Consider the following 22786-nt stretch of genomic DNA (forward strand, 5'->3'; position numbering starts at 1 on the left):
TGGCAATAGCCAACACCTACTTTCGTCATAAGATGATCCACCGGTATACATGGAGAGTAATGAGGAGGATGGATGGTGAACTTGTTGAACGAAAGGCAATGATAGACTACGTGTGTGTGGATGAGCGAATGAGAAGACAAGTGTTGGATGCAAGGGTGTGGAGAGGGTGGGGGAATGGAGTCTCGGACCATCACTTAGTGATGGCCAAGGTAGAGCTGCAAAGAAAGTGGTTGAGGAGACGAAGGGAAAGACAGGAGGAAGCAGCTCCTGTGAGAAGAGTGGAGAAATTGCAAGATAGTGAGAAAATGACAGAGTATAAGAGCATAGTGGAAGAAAGATTGGGAAGGTATGAGCTAGAGCAGATGGAAGGGGTGGAAGACGTATGTAAGATATTCACGGAAGAGATAAGCGCAGCGTGTGAGGCGGTTTGTGGAGTGAGGAGGAGATGCAAGGGTGTGCAAGGGACAGCATCGTGGAATGATGAGGTGAAACGAGCTGTGGAACAAAAGAAGAAGGCATATGGTGAATGGTTGGCGAGTAGAGGTAGGGGGGAAGATGAGAGAGAGAAGAGAGAGGTATATGTGAACGGGAGAAGGGAGGTTAAGAGACTGGTGAAGGAGAGTAAGAAGAAAGTGGATGAAGAGTTTGGGAGGAATCTGAGTGTGAAATGGAGGGAGAGTAAGAAATTGTTTTGGAAGAAGGTAAAGAAAGTAAGGCAGTGTGAAAGGGGAAATAGTAGGGGAGTGAAAGATAGGAATAATAGATTGTTGGTGGAGAAGAGAGAGAAATTGAGGAGATGGAAGGAGCACTTTGAGGATTTGTTGAATGTAGAGAGTGAGAGCAGTGTGAGTATAAGTGGTTGGGGAATGGCTGGGAGAAGAAGAGATGAGAGGAAGGAGGAAGAGATCAGTAGGTCGGAAGTAGTGGAAGCGATGAAGAAGATTAAGCTGGGAAAGGCCCCAGGAATTGATGGAGTGTGTGGTGAAATGCGTAGGTATGGGGGTGAGATTGTTGTGGAGTGGATATGGAAGTTGTGTAGATTGGCTTGGGAAGAGGGAAGGGTTCCAGAGGACTGGTAATCAGGTATAATTGTTCCTCTGTATAAAGGAAAAGGGGAGAGAGAAGTATGTGGTAACCATAGGGGTATTTGCCTTCTTAGTGTAACTGGTAAAATATATGGTAGAATACTCATTGATAGGGTTAGGCATATGACAGAGGAGCTAGTTGGAGAAGAACGAGGGGGACTTAGGAAGGGAAAAGGGTGTGTAGATCAGATATTTGTTCTAAGATGTTTAGTGGAGAAGTATCTAGAGATGGGAAGGAAAGTGTATGCTGCCTTGATGGACTTGGAGAAAGCTTATGACAGAATAGATAGGCAAGGTATGTGGAAGGTATTACGAATATATGGAGTGGAGGGGAAATTGTTGAGTGCTGTGAAGAGTATGTACGAGGGAGATAGGGCTACGGTGCGAGTGGATGGTGAGCTGAGTGAGTTCTTTGATCTCACTGTGGGACTGAAACAGGGGTGTGTGATGTCTCCATGGCTGTTTAATATATATATGGATGGGGTTGTAAAGGAGGTGCAAGGTAGGGCAGTGGATATGGAGGTGGCCTTAATAAATTAGGGTGAGATTTGGAAGCTTCTTGTGTTGCTGTTTGCTGATGATACAGTATTGTTGAGTGAAGATGAATGGGAGTTGCAAGGTTTGGTGAATGAATTTGGGACAGTGTTTAGGAGGAGGAAGCTGAAAGTTAATGTAAACAAAAGTAAAGTTATGGTGTTTGAGAGGAATGAAGTCACAGAGTGTGCAGTGAGGTTGGATGGTGAGGATATGGAGAATGTGAGTGCATTCAAGTACTTGGGTAGTGTGATGAGTAAGGATGGAACTTTGGGGGATGAAGTACGTGAAAGGGTACAGCAGGGAAGGCAGGTTGTTGGTACACTGAAAACAGTGATGAGAAATAGGGAGGTGAGTATGGAAGTTAAGAAGTCACTGCATGATGGTATTGTGATCCCTACCCTGACGTATGGAAGCGAGGCGTGGACCTTGCAAGAGGGGAACAAGTCAAGAGTGAGAGCAGTGGAAATGAGTTACTTGAGAGGAGCATGTGGAGTGACGTGGAGGGACAGGTTGACGAATGAAGAAGTGAAGGAACGTTGTGGGGTGGATGTGGATGTGGTTGAAAAGATTAGGAGAAATACACTGAGGTGGTTTGGACATGTGGAGAGAATGGAGAATGAAAGACTGACTAAGAGGGTGTATGTAGGTGAGGTGGAGGGAGGGAGAGGGAGGGATAGACCGAGGATGAGGTGGAGGGATGGAGTTGAGAGGTATATGAGGGAGGGGGAGGTGAGTTGGGGGGATTGGAGTCAAATGGTGGGTGACAGAGTGACTTGGAGGCGTTTTGTCTGCGGCCACCCTTTGCGGGATTAGGGCGTCGGGCTATAGATAGATAGATAGATAGATAGATATTTATTGCATGCAAAATGCTACGATTGTGCTTATGTGCATTTTTGTAGGGAAACGGTTCATAGCGTTCACCAGATTCTCGAAGGGGTCCGTGACTCAAAAAGAGATAAGAACCACTGATCTAATTCCATGTACACTCGAAAACAGTTATTTTTCCCCCTTATTAGCTGGAGTCGTGGCCAGTGAGTGACTAGCCGTTCAAGTGCCCCACATCCAAAGCCACAACCCCAAGACCAGTGTAGGCATTGTTGGGCAATTGTGAAACGACCCTGACGATGTTACAGTGTGTCATGATTGTTGTTATAGACTATCAGAACCAGTGGGGGTAAATATATAAAGGTATTTAATGTGTAATACTGTGGTGTTACGCACAACATATGGGAAAGGCACGAAAATGAAAGAAGACCTACAATGTATTATGTGTTATTGTCTCTATACCTATGTCCTGTATTGTAATGTTACAAATAAGTCAAGTCAAGAGCATCTGTGGCTTAAACTGCCACGTTAATATGAATTAATAATTGTCGATAACTACACATAACCTGTGTTAATGATAAATAACCGCATGTCTTTTTAACATAAGGTTCAACTTGCTGTGCTTATGTCACGTAACAGCTTACAACAGGATGAAATAGTTGGCAGGTCTACCGAAGTATTTTATGCTATTGATTTGTTGGCGGTTAATACAAAGGTGTATGACAATATTAATATGACCAATACCTGACGGATCATTTCACCACTATCTTTGTTTATACTGGTTAACAAAGGGTGGGAATGGGGGACAAGAGGATAAAAGGGGCATATGGTGGAGACAGGAACCCAGAGAGATGAATGGTGGATTAGAGAGCAAGAATGTATGAGAAAAGACATCATATCTTTTAACAGGTGCTGTTGAGTATATATGTTTTTATCATAATAATATCGGATGTAAGTATATATAGAATAACACATAATACATTGTAAGACTTTTTTCATTTTCGTGCCTTTGCCATATCTTGTGGATAAAACCACAGTATTACACATTAAATACCTATATATATTTACCCCCACTGGTTCTGAAGTCTATAACAACAATCATGACACTCTGTAACATCGCCAGCTTTGGTCGTTCCGCATCTGCCTAAGAACGCTTACACTGTGGGTTGTGGTAGTGGTATTGGATGTGGTGTGCTCGATCGTCCAGTTGCTCACTGTCCGCGACTACGGCTAATAAGGGGGGGATAATTCCTGTTTTTGGGTGTACTGTGGCAAGACTGGAACAATCTAATGCCATGTACTGTGGTAAGACTGAAACGATCTAATGCCATGTACTGTGGTAAGACTGAAACGATCTAATGCCATGTACTGTGGTAAGACTGAAATGATCTAATGCCATGTACTGTGGTAAGACTGAAACGATCTAATGCCATGTACTGTGGTAAGACTGAAACGATCTAATGCCATGTACTGTGGCAAGACTGAAACGATCTAATGCCATGTACTGTGGTAAGACTGAAACGATCTAATGCCATGTACTGTGGTAAGACTGAAACGATCTAATGCCATGTACTGTGGTAAGACTGAAACGATCTAATGCCATGTACTGTGGTAAGACTGAAACGATCTAATGCCATGTACTGTGGTAAGACTGAAACGATCTAATGCCATGTACTGTGGTAAGACTGAAACGATCTAATGCCATGTACTGTGGTAAGACTGAAACGATCTAATGCCATGTACTGTGGTAAGACTGAAACGATCTAATGCCATGTACAGTCGCCAAACTTTCCACCTGGGCCACCTAGTCGCGGGAGGTGGGTAACGGGTGCTGGCAACAGTGTATCTGTTTGTTCGTGTGTACATGCTTGACGAAAGTTCGGATCATCAACTCTCTTCGTCCATAGTGAACCTCCGTCAGAGTCAGAGTTCATCCCATAGATGGCTGGGTATGGAGCTGGGTGGGGAGAAAAATGTCTCAGGAGTAAGGCGGCTCTCCCATCGGCTCAGCCAGTTGCATGAAACTGGTCGCACGGAAAATTGTTGTGTGCCACAGGTCGCGCTGACCAAGGCCAAATAAATATGATTATATTAATTTTATAATCAGGTAATATATATAATATTATGATATAAGCATATACTATTATGTATAATACAATAATATATATTATACTATACTTATTTGGCCTTGGTCCGTGCAACCTGTGGCACGCAACAATTCCATGCGACCGGTTTCCTGCAGCTGGTCGAGCCGATGGGAGAGCTACTAAAGGGGGCAGCTTGGCATAGTGAAGGCCAGGGCAGGCGCAGGACGGGGGGGGGGGACGTTATTCATACCGCCAGTGATAATAATTGCCGAACTAGTTTTTGAGATCCATTAGCAGTCTACTAAATATTTGCATTCTTAACAATACTAAACATTTTATTTTCTATGTTGTTCTACTAAATATTTGCATTCTTAACAATACTAAACATTTTATTTTCTATGCTGTTTTTACGTTGTTACCATAACATGTTAATGCACTATATACTGGAATCGCTCCAAGCCTTTCTCTCTCTCACTGTCTCCTTATATCAGTAATTCCATTTCACTGGGTTATCACTTGACACCATTATCAGTATAAGTTTAAAGAGGAATGCATTTACCTAACATCTACGTCCAGTTACAAGTAAGATTACCTACCATATTCACATCATGAATGACACTTACCAATAAACATTAGGATGATGTTCAGACACTGTTAACAGTTGCTTATTCCCTCGTTGGTAGTACTTCAGGTAGATGTTTTTATGTGTTCTGTGGTGCACCACGAAGAGGTAGGAGGTTAAAATACTGTCACTTCAACAGGCAAAGAGTTTATGCATACTGTTGTCTAATGTCGGTATTATATCAGCTCTGATAATGACTTACCGTATCATATTTCAAATGACTATGGTCATTACAGCACATCTTTATAGTCCATTCATCTAACGAATGACTGAATTACACTTAATGAGGAAAACTGATTGTGAGCTGCGCCACTTATGTGTGAGGTCACACATTTACCTCCGACATCTACAGTTCCCATCTCTCCTACTTAGTTTAAATTAATATCCGTCCAATGAGTAATCCTGTAACGATTAATGACCTAACTTTTCTAATCATGTCTCGGATCAAGAATGGTATTTCAATAGGTTTAATCGAGACTGGCCCAGGACTGGCGAAATGCAAAACGAACAGACACCGGTGTCTCTTTTTCTACCGTAAGGGTCTTTCACACGACGGTTCTTCTCCCCAGTATTCAGTAGACAATTTTTAGCCATGGGTTTATCATGTAATAATGAAAAAGAATACGTTTATAAATATGTAATATATGTAAAGATGCGGTCTTTTAGATTATTTTGCTTATTGTTTTCAATACTCGCATTATCCAATACTTTCAAGAAGTTCCTTTGAAATTCTATCGGCTAAAAATTGTCGGCCGAATATTGGCATCAACTCTGACGGAGGTTCGCTACGGACGATGATAGTTGATGATCCGAACTTTCGTCGAGTATGTACACACGAACAAACATTACACTGTTGCCAGCACCAGTTTCCCACCTCTCGTGGATAGGTGGCCCAGGTGGAAAGTTTGGTGACTGTACAGTGGTGAGACTGAAACGATCTATTGCCATTTACTATGACGAGACTGAAACGATCTATTGCCATGTACACTCGAACACTGAAATTTTTCCCCTCATATTATCCGGAGTCGTTCCCTGTGAGCGACAAGCTCGTTCATGAACCCCACATCCAAAGCCACAACCCCAAGACCAGTGTTAGCATTGTTGGAGACTTGTGAAACGACCCTGGCGATGTTACAGTGTGTCATGGTTGTTGTTATAGACCATCAGAACCAGTGGGGGTAAATATATAAAGGTATTTAATGTGTAATACTGTGGTGTTACCCACAACATATGGGAAAGGCACGAAAATGAAAGAAGACCTACAATGTATTATGTGTTATTGTCTATATACCTATGTCCTGTATTGTAATGTTACCAATAAGTCTAGTCAAGAGCATCTGTGGCTTAAACTGCCACGTTAATATGAATTAATAATTGTCCAAAACTACACATAACCTGTGTTAATGATAAATAACCGCATGTCTTTTTAACATAAGGTCCAACTTGCTGTGCTTATGTCATGTAACAGCTTACAACAGGATGAAATATTTGACAGGTCTACTGAAGTATTTTATGCTATTGATTTGTTGGTGGTTAATACAAAGGTGTTTGATAATATTAATATGAACAGTACGTGACGGACCATTTCATCACAGTCTTTGGTTATACTGGTTAACAAAGGGTGGGAATGTTGCACGAGAGGATAAGAGGAGCGTATGGTGGAGACAGGAACCCATAGAGATGAATGGTGGAGGTGGTACCAAGATTGTATGTGAAAAGACATCATATCTTTTAACAGATGCTGTTGACTATACTTATATGTAACATTATAATATTGGACGTAAGTTTATATACAATAACACATAATACATTGTAGGACTTTTTTCATTTTCGTGCCTTTCCCATATGTTGTTGATAAAACCACAGTATCACACATTAAATACCTTTATATATTTACTCCCACTGGTTCTGATAGTGTATAACGACAATCATGACACTATAACATCGCCAGCTTTGGTCGTTCCGCATCTGTCCAACAACGCTTACACTGTGGTTGGATCCCAGTACGATTAGGTCCGGGTAGTGGGGATGTTCTGTTATTGGGTGTCCGGATATTAGAGTGATTACTGTATTCTTAATACCTTCCACATACCTTGCCTATCTATTCTGTCATAAGCTTTCTCCAAGTCCATGAAGGCAGCATACACTTTCTTTCCCTTCTCTAGATACTTCTCAACTAAACATCTTAGAACAAATATCTGATCTACACACCCTTTTCCATTCCTAAATCCCCCTTGTTCTTCTCCAACTAGCTCCTCTGTCAGATGCCTAACCCTATCAATGAGTATTCTACCATATATTTTAGCAGTCTCACTAAGAAGGCAAATACCCCTATGGTTATCACATACTTCTCGCTCCCCTTTTCCTTTGTATAGAGGAACAATTATACCTGATTTCCAGTCCTCTGGAACCCTTCCCTCTTCCCAAGCCAATCTACACAACTTCCATATCCACTCCACAATAATCTCATCCCCATACCTAAGCATTTCACCACACACTTCATCAATTCCTTGATCCTTCCCCAACTTAATCTTCTTCATTGCTTCCACTACTTCCGCCCTACTGATCTCTTCCTCCCTCCTCTCATCTCTTCTTCTACCAGCCATTCCCCAACCACTTATACTCACACTGCTCTCATTCTCTACATTCAACAAATCCTCAAAGTGCTCCTTCCATCTCCTCAATTTCTCTCTCTTCTCCACCAACAATCTATTATTCCTATCTTTCACTCCCCTACTATTTCCCCTTTCCCACTGCCTTACTTTCTTTACCTCTTTCCAAAACAATTTCTTACTCTCCCTCCATTTCACACTCAGATTCCTCCCAAACTGTTCATCCACTTTCTTCTTACTCTCCTTCACCAGTCTCTTAACCTCCCTTCTCCTGCTCACATATACCTCTCTCTTCTCTCTCTCATCGTCTCCCCTACCTCTACTCGCTAACCATTCACTATATGCTTTCTTCTTTTGTTCCACAGCTCGTTTCACCTCATCATTCTACCATGCTGTCCCTTGCACACCCTTGCATCTCCTCCTCACTCCACAAACCACCTCACACGCAAAGCCTATCTCTTCCGTGAATATCTTACATACTTCTTCCACCCCTTCCATCTGCTCTAGCTCATACCTTCCCAATCTTTCTTCCACTATGCTTTTATACTCTGCCATTTTCTCACTATCTTGCAATTTCTCCACTCTTCTCACAGGAGTTGCTTCCTCCTGTCTTCCCCTTCTTCTCCTCAACCACTATTTTTGCAGCTGTACCTTGGCCATCACTAAGTGATGGTCCGAGACTCCATTCCCCCACCCTTTCCACACTCTTGCATCCAACACTTGTCTTCTCATTCGCTCATCCACACACACGTAGTCTATCATTGCCTCACAATATGCGATATTTGGCACACTTTGCGATATGCGATAGCATGCATGCAATAATGTGGTAACTCTCATAATTTCATAATCTGAAAAATAAATCAGGGATTGCAAAATTGACAAGTCAACTGTAACACTAGTACAACTGTAGGATTTAGTAACTTACGATAACCAGTATTATAATCTGGAAGGTACTTAACAGTTAAACAAATTCAGTAATGTTAATTAATCACTCCACATATAAATATATTAATTCCACAGTAATTCCCAATTTTTGTGAAGAAATTCCTTTGTTTATGAGTGAGATAATTTTGATCAAAAAGTGATAATTTTAACGTGCCGGGTACAATAATATGGGTTTGGGAATTTGGCGACACTGCTCAGCAGGAGACTGCTAGCTTCCCTCTTCCAACACAACATTACCACCTGTAGATGAGTGTTATGCATGTTTTATATGTTTAATTATTGTGCAGTCATGTTATTTGCATACTATTTGCTTTTTCAGGTTGCTTTCTCTACAGTTCAGTAATATAGATATGTTTGTTGCATTTGGTATCGTAAATTTTAGCTTCAAAACTTGCCTTTGACGGGGTCCTTGAACCCTACCGATATTTTACCATTAGTTACGTGTTTTGTTATACGAGAATTCATTATACGATTTTGCCAAATTGAACCTGACTGCTTGTCTTCTTGGGACCTCCCTGTATCAGGCAAAGTATAACAGCTAGAGAAAAAGGTAAAGATACATAAGACTCATCAACTCATCCTCTTTCAAATGAAAGTATCCCGTCGTCTCCAGGTGGTCCCGTCAATGAGTAAGGATAAGTTAAAGTTCAATGGGTGATGGGAAGACGCTGTACAAGTCGACCAGCTTTGCTCCGCACCTAAAATCGTGACGGCTATACAAGTCGACCGGCGCATTGGGGATATACATTTTCTCTCTCTCTCTCTCTCTCTCTCTCTCTCTCTCTCTCTCAGTTCCCCTGATGCTTTCTACTTCCTCATCTCCCACACTTTTGCTGAAAACTTTTTAGCTACTTCTGTCATTCCTCATTTCACACTGATCCATAGACCTAATACATTATGCCACGCCTCATGCCTCCCTATTCTTTATTCCTTCCCATTTCCTCTTCCCCGGACAGTCTGTATTTCTTCCTGTCGCTCTCTTCTCCATTCTATAGTATTTCCACTACATTATTAAATGGTCAACTGTTCCTTTAATTGGGGTCATCTTCGTGCACACAATTTTCAGATCATATCGCACCGTCCTGCTATCTACCTATTTGCCCATTCATATGAAAAATCCTGTTCATGTCGTATACTGCATAACAGTTTTTCAGGCCACCCTTCACTCTTTCATTCATTCAGTTAAAGTTCCTAGATAACTGCATATATCTGCTTTGATCACATAAATGCAGTTCTCCACACTGCTCCATTTCTGGCAGCCTGCCTATTCAGTCCCTTTATCTCTGAGGGCACACTGTATGACCCTGTCCAAGGTCTTTTTTTGCTCTGCCTCTCACAACCCTACCCTTGACGCTCACATCCTTCACCTTCCACACCCAGTTCTCATATTCCATCTTATGAACATGGCCAAACCATCTCACTCTACCCCTTCTCATCACAACACCAATACATTCAAACACCATTCTTCCTCTCAACTCTTCATTTGTAATAATAACACTGCCATAGTAATATTATTACCCTCAGGCCTATCATTGAAAAATGCACTACACACCCATATCATAATTATCACTGCTGTATGTCTCAGCCTAAGAATATCCTCTTCCTTTACCATCCAGGTCTAACTATTCTACCACATTACACTGCTATCTATCTATTGACCTACCTAGTGTTGTATGGGGACTGTAGTATTTTGTTACTGATTTCCTGAAGCCATATCTGATAAAGGAAAGGGTTGGATGATGATGGTGGTTTTAATGTAGTGTATTATGCTTTTTGTAATTTTGTTTTTGCCTGTGGACTGGGCTGGCTGTAAGGGGTGATGGGGAGGCCAGGGTTATTTAAACAAACTTTATTGAAGGTTATTTAAAGTTTGATATTATCGTCATCATCATCATCATCATCCAGATCTGTTTTCCCACCTAAAGATGCAGAATAGGCAGATTTCATAGAGCCAGAAAAACCCAAGTGCATCTTTTAATACCTATCTATCTATCTATTGCCAGACGCTTTAATCCCGTAAGGGGTGGCCACAAACAAATCGCCTCCATGTCCCCCTGTCCCCTGCCATTTCATTGCCCTGCTTCTAGCACACCCCCCCCTCTCATATACCTCTCCACTCCATCCATCCATTTCATCCTTGGCATCCCCTCCACTTCACTCACATACACTCCTCATCAGTCTCCATCCTGTCTACATGGCCCAACTACCTCAATGTATGTCTCCCAATGCTTCCTGTCACATCCACATCCACACCACAATGCTCCTTTACTTCTTTATTTGTCAGTCTCTCCATGTGACTCCACATGCTTCTCTCAAATAACTCATTTCCACTGCTCTCTCTATTGACCTCTGTCCCTCCTACAAGGTCGAAGCTTCACTTCTATATGTCAGAGTTGGTATCACAATGCTGTCATGTAGTAACATCTTCACTTCCATTCTCATTTCCCTGTTTCTTATCACTGCTTTGAAGGAACTAGCAACCTTTTTATCCCTGTTGTACACTTCCAAGCACTTCATCCTCTGAACTTCCATTGTTACTCATCACACTACCCAAGTACTAAAATGCACTGCTATTTTTCCATTTTTTCCTCATCCAACCTCAGTGCACATTTGCTGACTTCACTTCTCTCAAAGACCATAACTTTATTCACCTTTACATTCCGTTTCTTACACACACTCCCAAACTCATCCACCAAGCCTTTCAGCTTCCCTTCGTCTTCACTTAACAGCACAGTATCATCTGCAAACAACAATACAGGGAGTTTCCAAACACTGCCCTGTTTCATTAGGGTTGCTCCAACATCCAGTACCCTACCTTGTATCTCTTTTATAACCTCATCCATATACAGATTGAACAACCATGGAGACATGACACATCCCTGTTTGAATCCAACCTTCAAATAGAGAAATTCACTCAGTCACTATCCACAGTCACTACAGCCTTAGCACCCTCATACCTGCTCTTCACGGCATTCAACAACTTCTCATCTACTCCAGATATTCTTAATTCTTTCCATAACCCATGTCTATCCACCCCGTCATATGCTTTCTCCAAATCCATGAAGGTTGCATAGAACTTCTTTCCCTCCTCTAGGAACTTTCCACTAAAGATGTAAGAATGAATATCTGATCTACACAACCCTTTCCCCTCCTAAAACCTCCCTGTTCTTTTCTAACTAATTGCTACAGTTATTTCCCTAACTCTGTCACTAAGGATCCTACCATATACTTTTCCTACTACTCCAAGAAGACAAATGCCCTTATGATTACCAGACACTCCTTTTCCCGTTTTCCTTTGTACAAGGGAATAATTATTGCCCGTCTTATAATCCTCTGGGACTCTACCTTCCTCCCAGGCTAATCTGCACGTCTTCCACATCCATTCTACTACTATCTCTCCCCCATGCTTCAGCATTTCACCACTCACTCCATGAATTCCTAGGGATTTCCCGATTTTAACTTTTTCATTGCTTCCACAACTTCCATCCTACTGATTTCTTCCTGTCTCTCTGTCCCACCCTGTCTAATTCTCTTTACTTCTTTCCAGAACATTTTCTTACATTCCCTGTACTTTACACTGAAATTTTTTTCCAAATTCCTCGTCCACTCCCTTCGTACTCTCTCTTACTAATCTTCTGACCTCTCTGTTCCTCTCGACATATAACTCTCTCTTCCGTCTCTTAACTTCTTCCGCGTCCTTGTTTCTCATCCCTTTACTACATGCTTTCTTCTTTTGTGGCACAGCCTGTCTCACGTCTTCATTCCACCATACTGTTCCTTGCACCCCCTTTCGTCTTCTCTTCTACCCCACACAGCACGTCACATGCTGCACAGATTTCTTCTGTGAATATCTTGCACGCATCTTCCATGTCCCCCATCAGCTGTAATTCATATTTACCCAATTCCTCCTTCTTTTCTCTCTTATATTCTGCCTTTTTAATCCTCTTGTAACCTTTCTACCCTCCTTGCATAAAGTACTTCCTCCTGTTCTTCCCTTCTATTTCTCCATTTCACTTGGACCTTGATTCTCACCACCACCAAGAGGTGGTCAGAAAGTCCACTCCCCCAACCTCAATATGCTGTTGCATCCATTACACATCTTCGCATCCTTTCACCCACACACACATAATCAATCATTGCCTTCCGGTCATTCAGTTCACCACCCACCCTTCTCATCACTCGCCACGTATACCTATGGATCATTTTGTTCCTGAAGAGGATATTGACTATGATGAACCCCCTCCCGGCACAATGTCCACTAAAGCACTGCCATTCTCATCCATCTTTGTAGGCACACCTCACTCACCAACTACTCCATCCACAGTCACATTCCCTACTTTACCATTCATATCGGCAGTCAAAAACACTCATTCCTTTCAAACTTTTCCATGCACGCTTCCACATTTTTCCAGAACTCTTCTCTCACTCTGCTTGCATGATCTTGCGTTGGTGCATACACGCACACAATCGCCCACATTTGTAGTCCAAATTTCAATCTTACCCACACAATCCATGAGCCAACTGATCCATATTCTCTAATATTCTCCTTCCATCTGTTACTCACAACAATACACACTCCTCTTGCCGATTATTTTGTGTCATTGCAGAAAAGTAGAGGGAGGGGGAGGAAAGATTACAAAGTGGAGAGTTGGAATGGAGTACAAAGGTTCAAGAGTAATTGTAGATAAAAGAAAAGTGATGATATCTAGGGCTTGTGGTGGTACAGTCAAAGTAGAAGAAGTGTGGCCATGTGCAATTTGCCACAAGAGTGTGGGAAGTATCTCTATCTTGTGCAGAGTTTGTGATACGTGGGTGTATAAACGACGATAGGCAATCTCCAAAATAATCCTAATCTTGTATATGCAGTGTGTTGGGGAAAACAGATAAAGATTAAGTGGCGTGAAATGATTGATCTTGCTTTAGAGTCTCTGAAGTGTGTCAAGGAGATTCATTTTTTGGGGAACATGTTATGTGCTGGAGGAAGGGCTGGAGCTAACTGTGGAACAACTGGGGGAAGTTCAGGGACTTTTGCCTTTCCTTATATTGTAAGGGCTCTCCTGTGCTAAGGGATCCTTGTATACAGCATATGTTAGAAGTGTAATGTGGTAGAATAGTTAGACCTGGATGGTAAAGGAAGAGGATATTCTTAGGCTGAGACATACAGCAGTGATAATTATGATATGGGTGTGTAGTGCATCTTTGAATGATAGGCCTGAGGGTAATAATAATACTATTGCAGGGTTATTATTACAAATGAAGAGTTGAGAGGAAGAATGGTACTTGAATGTATTGGTGTTGTGACGAGGAGGGATAGAGTGAGATGGTTTGGCCATGTTCATAAGATGGAACATGAGAACTGGGTGTGGAAGGTGAAGGATGTGAGCGTCAAGGGTAGGGTTGTGAGAGGCAGAGCAAAAAAGACCTTGGACAGGGTCATACAGTGTGCCCTCAGAGATAAGGGGACTGAATAGGCAGGCTGCCAGAAATGGAGCAGTGTGGAGAACTGCATTTATGTGATCAAGGCAGATATATGCAGTTATGTAGGAACTTTAACTGAGTGAATGAAAGAGCGAAGGGTGGCTTGAAAAACCGTTATGCAGTATATGACATGAACAGGATTTTTCATATGAATTGGCAAATAGGTAGACAGCAGGACGGTGTGATATGATCTGAAAATTGTGTGCACGAAGATGACCCCATTTGAAGGAACAAGTGACCACTTAATAATGTAGTGGAAATACTATAGAACGGAGAAGAGAGCTACAGGAAGAAATACAGACTGTCCATGGAAGAGGAAATGGGAAGAAATAAAGAATAGGGAGGCCAGAGGAGTGGCATAATGTATTAGGTCTAGTGATCAGTGTGAAATGGGGAATGATATAAGTAGCTAAAAAGTTTTCAACAAAAGTGTGGGAGATGAGGAAGTAGAAAGCATTAGGGAAACTGAGAGAGAGAGAAAAAAAAATGTATATCCCCTATGTGCTGGTCAACTTGTATAACCGTCACGATTTTAGGTGCGGAGCAAAGCTGGTCGACTTGTATAGCGTCTTCTCATCACCCATTGAACTTTAATTTATCCTTACTCATTGACGGGACCACCTGGAGATGAGGGGATACATTCATTTGAAAGAGGATGAGTTGGTGAGTCTTATGTATCTTTACCTTTTTCTCTGATTGTTATTGTTTGGCTGATACAGGCATGTCCCAAGGATACGAGCAGTCAGGTTCAATTTGGCATAGTCGTATAATGAAACACGTAACTTATTATAAAATATCGGTTGGGTTCTAGGACCTCGTCAACGGCAAGTTTTCAAGCTAAAATATATGATACCACTACCCCCTTGGGGTAGGGGGGTTTCAAGAATACTCCCCCAGTATCCCTGCTTGTCGTACGAGGCGACTAAAAGGGTTGGTGGTGGGGTTTCTGCCCCACCCCGTAAAGAGAAGATTGAGGGAAAAAGCTCCTGTGAGAAGAGTGGAGACTTTGCAAGATAGTGAGAAAATGTCAGAGTATAAGAGCATATTGGAAGACAGATTGGGAAGGTATGAGCTAGAGCAGATGGAAGGGGTGGAAGATGTAAGATATTGACGGAAGAGATAGGCACAGCATGTGAGGTGGTTTGTGGAGTGAGGAGGAGATGCAAGGGTGTGCAAGGGACAGCTTGGTGGAATGATGAGGTGAAATGAGCTGTGGAACAAAAGAAGAAGGCATATAGTGAATGGTTAGCGAGTAGAGGTTGGGGAGAAGATGAGAGAGAGGAGAGAGGTATATGTGAGTAGGAGAAGGGAGGTGAAGAGACTGGTGAAGGAGAGTAAGAAGAAAGTAGATAAAGAGTTTGGGAGGAATCTGAGTGTGAAATGGAGGGAGAGTAAGAAATTGTTTTGGAAGGAGGTAAAGAAAGTAAGGCTGTGTGAAAGGGGAAATAGTAGAGGAGTGAAAGATAGGAATAATAGATTGTTGGTGGAGAAGAGAGAGAAATTGAGGAGATGGAAGGAGCACTTTGAGGATTTGTTGAATGTAGAGAGCGAGAGCAGTGAGAGTGTATGTGGTTGGGGAATGGCTGGGAGAAGAAGAGATGAGAGGAGGGAGGAAGAGATCAGTAGGGGGGAAGTAGTGGAAGCAATGAAGAATATCAAGTTGGGAAAGGCCCCAGGAATTGCTGGAGTGTGTGGTGAAAAGCTGAGGTATGGGGGCGAGATTGTTGTGGGGTGGTTATGGAAGTTGTGTAGATTGGCTTGGGAAGAGGGAAGGGTTCCGGAGGACTGGAAATCAGGTATAATTGTTCCTTTATACAAAGGAAAAGGGGAGAGAGAAGTATGTGGTAACCATAGTGTTATTTGCCTTCTTAGTGTGACTGGTAAAATATATGGTAGAATACTCATTGATAGGGTTAGGCATATGACAGAGGAGCTAGTTGGAGAAGAACGAGGGGGATTTAGGAAGGGAAAAGGGTGTGTAGATCAGATTTTTGTTTTAAGATGTTTAATGGAGAAGTATCTAGAGAAAGGAAGTAAATTGTATGGTGCCTTCATGGACTTGGAGAAAGCTTATGACAGAATAGATAGGCAAGGTATGTGGGAGGTATTAAGAATATATGGAGTGGATAGGAAATTGTTAAGTGCTGTGAAGAGTATGTACGAATTAGCTAGGGCTACAGTGCGAGTGGATGGTGAGCTGAGTGAGTTCTTTGATCTGAATGTGGGACTGAAACAGGGTTGTGTGATGTCTGCATGGCTGTTTAATATACACATCGATGGGGTTGTGAAGGAGTTGCAAGGTTGGGCAGTGGATATGGCGGTAGCTCTAATGAATGAGGGTGAGATTTGGAAGATTCCAGTGTTACCGTTTGCTGATGATACAGTATTGTTGAGTGAAGATGAATTGGAGTTGCAAGGTTTGGTGAATGAATTTGGGACAGTGTGTGGGAGGAGGAAGCTGAAAGTTAATGTAAACAAAAGTAAAGTTATGGTGTTTGAGAGGAATGAAGTCACAGAATGTACAGTGAGGTTGGATGGTGAGGATATGGAGAACGTGAGTGCATTGAGGTACTTGGGTAGTGTGATTAGTAAGGATGGAAGTTTAGAGGGTGAAGTGCTTGAAAGGGTACAGTAGGGAAGGAAGGTTGTTGGTTCACTGAAAGCAGTGATGAGAAATAGGGAGGTGAGCATGGAAGTGAAAAAGCTACTACATGACAGTATTGTGATACCAAGTGTAACATATGCAAATGAAGCTTGGATGTTGTTGGAGAGACGCAGGTCAAGAGTGAGAGCAGTGGAAATAAGTTATTTAAGAGGAGCATGTGGAGTCACATGGAGAGACAGACTGACAAATGAGGAAGTGAAGGAGCATTGTGATGTGGATGTGGATGTGATAGGGAGTGTTGGGAGAAACACATTGAGGTGGTTTGGCCATGTGGAGAGGATGGAGAGTGAGAGAGTGACGAGGAGAGTGTATGTGAGTGAGGTGGAAGGGACGGAGAGGGAGGGGAAAGCTAAGGATGAGATGGAGGGATGGAATGGAGAAGTATATGAGAGAGGGGTGTGTTAGCTGGTATCAGGGCAATGAAATTCCGGGGACAAGGCAACGTGGAGGCGATTTGTTTGTGGCCACCCCGAACGGGATTCAGGCATCTGGCAAGAGATAGATAGACCCATTTTTAGTATTGTACATTTTTTTGCGTTGAATTTTTATTTCCCTCATGTGGCTCCAATCATGATTCCTATCCAGGTTCTCCTGCAGCATTTTACAGTCTTGTTCAACTTGTACTTTCCTCATGATCTTCACATCATCAGCAAAGAGACTTGCATTACTGTCCTTTATTAATGTTCTCATTAGTCAGTCTCACAAGAAGTCTGTCAACCACTCCAGAAAGTTCCCCTTCAGTCCTGTGTGCTCCAATTTCCACATTAGTTGCAATGGGTTACCTTGTCAAAGGCTTTCTCGAGATCTAAATACACACTGTTCACTCAACTACCCCTTTCCTATAGCACGTCTATCACCCTTGAGTAGAAGCTCAACAGGTTGGAAACACACACCTTTCACATCTGAATCCAAACTAACTTTCTTCCAAAATCTCCATCTCCTCCAGATATTTTATCCATCTGTCTTTCGTGATTCTCTCGAACAATTTTGCGTCTATGGTGGCCAAGAACACTGGTTTATGATTCAGAGGTTCTTCTTTGTTTCCTCCCTTACAAATTGGTACAGTAGAGTCTTCATACAGCACGAGATAGGTTATGCAGAACCTCGTGCAAAATCAAATTAGCGCTGAAACGTGACATATATTTACATGTAAAGTAGGGGTTTAGGTTCTAGGAGCCTCATGTTTTTCGTTAAAAATATAGATAGATTATTACAAATACGCCTGCCTTAAGACAGCCAAGACAGTGTGTTTAGATACGATCTCACCGATTGGACACATCAGTGCATACTGCTTTCTAACCTGACTGATTAGTATTGCCCCCTAATACTCCCCATAAAAATTTGAATCACCAAGGATTGCCACTAAGCCTCTTGAATGTCCTCATTACCAATCAAGCAAAAAACTTTTGACCTAATCAACTCGTGAACAATGGCATACCAGCATCAGGCATATTTCACCAGGATTACTTTCGGCGTTTAAAAAAAAAAAAAAAAAAGCAGTGTGAAACTATTTTTGAAAGCCATTAGTGGTCAACAGTAAAGGAAACAAAATGCTATGAAGAAGTTGTCATCATCGAGTGATTGCGTATTTCTCACTTCTCAGAGACAGTACACGAATGCAGTAATCGTGAATAATAAGCAAGTCAGCAAAGCAGTATTATTTGTATGGCAGCATAATTCACAGGAACTGAACCCACGTTATTTTTACCTAACTCTGTATGTAAACACCTAGTGTCTTGACATATCGTAAGATGCGAATTATCTCGACCAAAGATCATCAGTTCATGATAAACATCAGGCACAAAACCCTCTCCCCCCCTTTTTCTTTTTACATGCTGCACTAAAGGTGAAAACCTGAATTTTACTGCTCCTTCATCATTAACTTTTTTTTTCCAACAAAGAGAACTATCCACATCGTAAACACACCTGAGTCATATCTGTCTGATCATTTGCATTTAAGCTCCCACACCACATGCCACTTTGTCCAACAATTTTAGTTTCATTTAGAATAAATGCTTTTCTTGTGTTCATAGCACTTTCATGGTGTTTAGGCATAACTAAAGTTACTTTGAAACTATGTGCTCAGAGTTCTGAGAGGAAATGAGGAGCAAGGAATAAAGCAAATAAACTTCTGATCACAGCGACTGTCTACACAACACTGAGGCAGGCTGTGGCAGGTGATATGGGACATGGGTCACGTGGGTTGGATCGGGTCGAGGAAGCCAATCAGTGACCAACAAAAGCATAACACACGAGTTGTATCTTGAAATACAATACCTTAACACACCCATTTCCCACAGTTTCTCTCGTGCAATTGAGTAGTCCTGTATTACTGTGGTATTAAGTAATTATGGGAGAAATTATATGCCTTTGTTATTGTAAGATCGTTGTTTCGTTTTGTCTTAAATCGGGATTCTGCCATACCACATTGGCCCTCTTCCATTCTCTTGGCACTTCTTCCAGAGAACACAGAATTTAACCGTGAATTTTATCTGCCAGTTGTTCTCTGCATCCCTTCAGTACCCAGTTAGTGATTCTGCCCAGCCCTGGAGTTTTCCTTACATCTTGAATTTCCAGTAATTTATACACTTCCTTCACTTCCACTTTTACATCTTTTATCACAACAATTCTAGTCACTCCCTCCCCCTCCACGAAATCACTTTCTTAAGCGAAAACCTATTTGAAACTTTTGTTCATCATTTCAACTTGCATTGCCGCATCTTTATAGACCTTTCCTTCTACTTTCAGTTTGTTGATTCCTTCCTTTTGTTTCAGTTTGCCATTAACAAACATATAATACAACTTGGGTTCTTGCTTACATTTGTCAAGTATACCTTTTTCAAAGTTCCTTTCTTCCACCCTACATATTCTTGTTTATTCATTTCTAGTTCTTGTATATTCTTCCTTTGTTCTAATATTACCTCTCTTTCTCCAGTTCCATGCCATGTCTCTCCCTTTTTTTTTTTTTTTTTCCTTTCATACACCTTGGTGAGTGTAGCCTATACACTGTATATACACTGTATATGGCTAGTGAGGGAGTGATCGCCCTCTACCTACACAGATCAAAAGCCCTCGGGAGCAGGGGGGTGGTTGCTTTCTCAGGCAGAGGAACTCCTTGAGAGTGAAATGGCTGGGAAGCATGCCGGCACGTGACTGGCTACAGCATAGCTGGGTCTTTCGGGTGTGGGCAATCATGCAAGTTAGCTGCCTACTGCGACTGCAACACAATGGCGAGGTGTTCAGGAAGTTAGCCAAAGAAACCTTGATGGACTCTGAAAGAACAATAATGGACCCCAGTCCCGTGCAGCCCTTAAATGGGCAGGGGGTGCTAAGAATCTCACGGTTGCCTCAATTACAATCTAATTCCTTTGTTAATGCAAAAAATACAATTAAAATTGGTAACTGGAATGTGAGAACTCTAAATCATGACAGTAAAATCGATGAGTTAGTGAAGGTTTTTCAAAATTACGGACTTGATATTTGTGCTCTGACAGAAACTAGATTAACTGGAGTCGATAAGTTGGATTTGGAGGATGGTATACGTTTATTGATATCTGGCCGACAGGATGGAATGCATTATCAGGGAGTAGGATTGTTGCTGGGTTGTAAGGCAAATAAGGCTTTATGTGAGTGGGATCCTATAGATGAGCGATTGTTATACGCACGGTTTAAATCAAATCATGGCAACATCAGTCTGTTTGTGTGTTATGCACCTACTAATGATGCACTCGATGAAAGGAAAGACACATTTTATGAAAAGTTGCAAGAAGGAGTAGGAAGGGTACCTAGACATGATGTTTTGATCTGCGTTGGAGACTTTAATGCAGTAATGGGCTGTTCAAATGAGGGATTTGAGGCATGTATGGGTAAGATGGGAGTTGGTAGTAGGATGAGTGAAAACGGAGTGAGGTTTGGAAGCTTCTGTCTAGCAAATGACTTAGTCAATGGGGCACACTCTTTCAGCATTGCAATATACACAAGACAACTTGGGTGTCGCCGTGTGGAAAATATAAAAATCAGATTGATCACATCGCTATCAGTAGGAGGCATAGAAGTTCTCTGCTAGATGTTCATGTTAAACAGGGAGTGGATATTGGTAGTGACCATCAACTCAGCATTGCAAAAATAAGGTTTAAACTTAAAAATCAGAAGAAGGAAAAATCTGGTGTTGGTAGATACGATATTGTTAAGCTTAGAAGGGAAGGAGAAGAAAAGGAGGAATTCAGATTAGAATGCAGAAATAGGTTTTTGGTGTTGGAAACGTTGGAAGAGGAGGAGAGAAGTGTAGATGAGATGTGGGAGGATGTGAACAAAGTTTTGCATGAGACTGCTGAATGTACGATTGGAAGGAGACATAGATTCAGGAGAAAGAAATGGATATCAGAGGAAACGTGGGATATGATAAAAAAGAGAGGTGAGGCTAAATTGAGGAGTGAGATGCAATGCGTTGATGAACGAGAGATTGAATTAGCAAGAGCTGCGTACTGGAGTTTGAATTCAGAAGTAAGAAGGTTAGCTAGGAGAGATAAAAGAAGATGTGTGGATGAAAAGGTTGCAGAGACTGAAATCTTAATAAACAAAAATGGTGGACAGAGTCAAAGAATAGCATATGAATCGATTAGAGAACTGAGTGGTAATGCAGGTAAACGCAAGGAAATACCAGTTAGAGACAGGGAAGGAAATTTATTGACCAAAGATGGAGATATTAAAAATAGATGGAAAGAGCATTTTGAGACAGTTCTTAATAGACCAATACCACCAGAAGAGGATATACCGTCTGCTCAGGAAGATTTAAATATAGAAACAGGAGAGTTGAGGCTTGCAGAAGTGGAGAAAGCAGTAAAACAGTTAAAGAATAATAAGGCACCAGGGAGGATGGTTTATTTCCGGAAATGTTTAAAGTGGAGGGGGATAGATTAATAATGATCTTGACCAAGCTATTCAATAAGATATGGGTGACGGGGTTACTACCATCAGTTTGGAAGAATGGTGTAATTGTTAAAGTTCCGAAGAAGGGAGACCTGAGTGAATGTGGTAATTGGAGGGGAATCTCTTTGTCACCGATAGCTTTGAAAGTTTTCAGTAGAGTGTTGTTAAATAGGTTGGAGCCGGTGGTTGAGGGTATTCTGAGGGATGAACAGGCTGGTTTTAGAAAGGGACGTGGTTGCAATGATCAGATCTTTATAGTTAGGCATTTGATGCAGCAAGTTAATGAAATGAGAGTACCGTTAAGTCTTTGTTTTGTTGATTTTGAAAAGGCTTTTGATAGTGTTTCGAGAGAGACTGTGGGGAAGATCATGAGACATTATGGAATACCAGAGGAGTTTGTGAGGGTCATTATGAACATGCATGAGGACACATATTGTAAAGTGATGGTTGGTGGTTGTCTGAGTGATTCGTTTGAAGTCAAGTCCGGAGTAATTCAAGGTGGTGTTCTATCGCCTTTACTATTTATATTGGTCATTGATTACATTATGAAACGCGTTGGAACAGAAACCGGTGCAGGTATACTTTGGGAGAGAACAGGAAAGTTTTGGATTTAGATTATGCAGATGATATAGTTTTGATTTGTGATGGGCCAGAAGAGATGCAGAGAGTGTTGGACTGTTTGGTGAGTGAAGGTCGCAAGGTGGGTTTGGTTATTAATTGTGGAAAAACTGAAATAATCAATATGAATATGGAAAATGCGCAGGAATGTGTAATTGGAGGTATGGTTGTAAAGCAAGTTGATAGGTTTAAATATTTAGGTACTTATTTAGCCAAGGATGGTTCTTTGAACTTTGAATTCGAGGAAAGGTTAAAGAAGGCTAATCAGGCAATGGGAATGCTTAAAAATATTTGGAATAATAACAATTTTTCTGTGCATACAAAAATCAAACTTTATAAGGTAATGGTTAGGAGTATCTTAATTTATGGACACGAGTCTTGGT

Source organism: Coenobita brevimanus, chromosome 9, assembly GCF_032717465.1.
Source record: "Coenobita brevimanus isolate Jiangsu-jjx chromosome 9, ASM3271746v2, whole genome shotgun sequence".
Classification (NCBI taxonomy): Eukaryota; Metazoa; Arthropoda; class Malacostraca; order Decapoda; family Coenobitidae; genus Coenobita; species Coenobita brevimanus.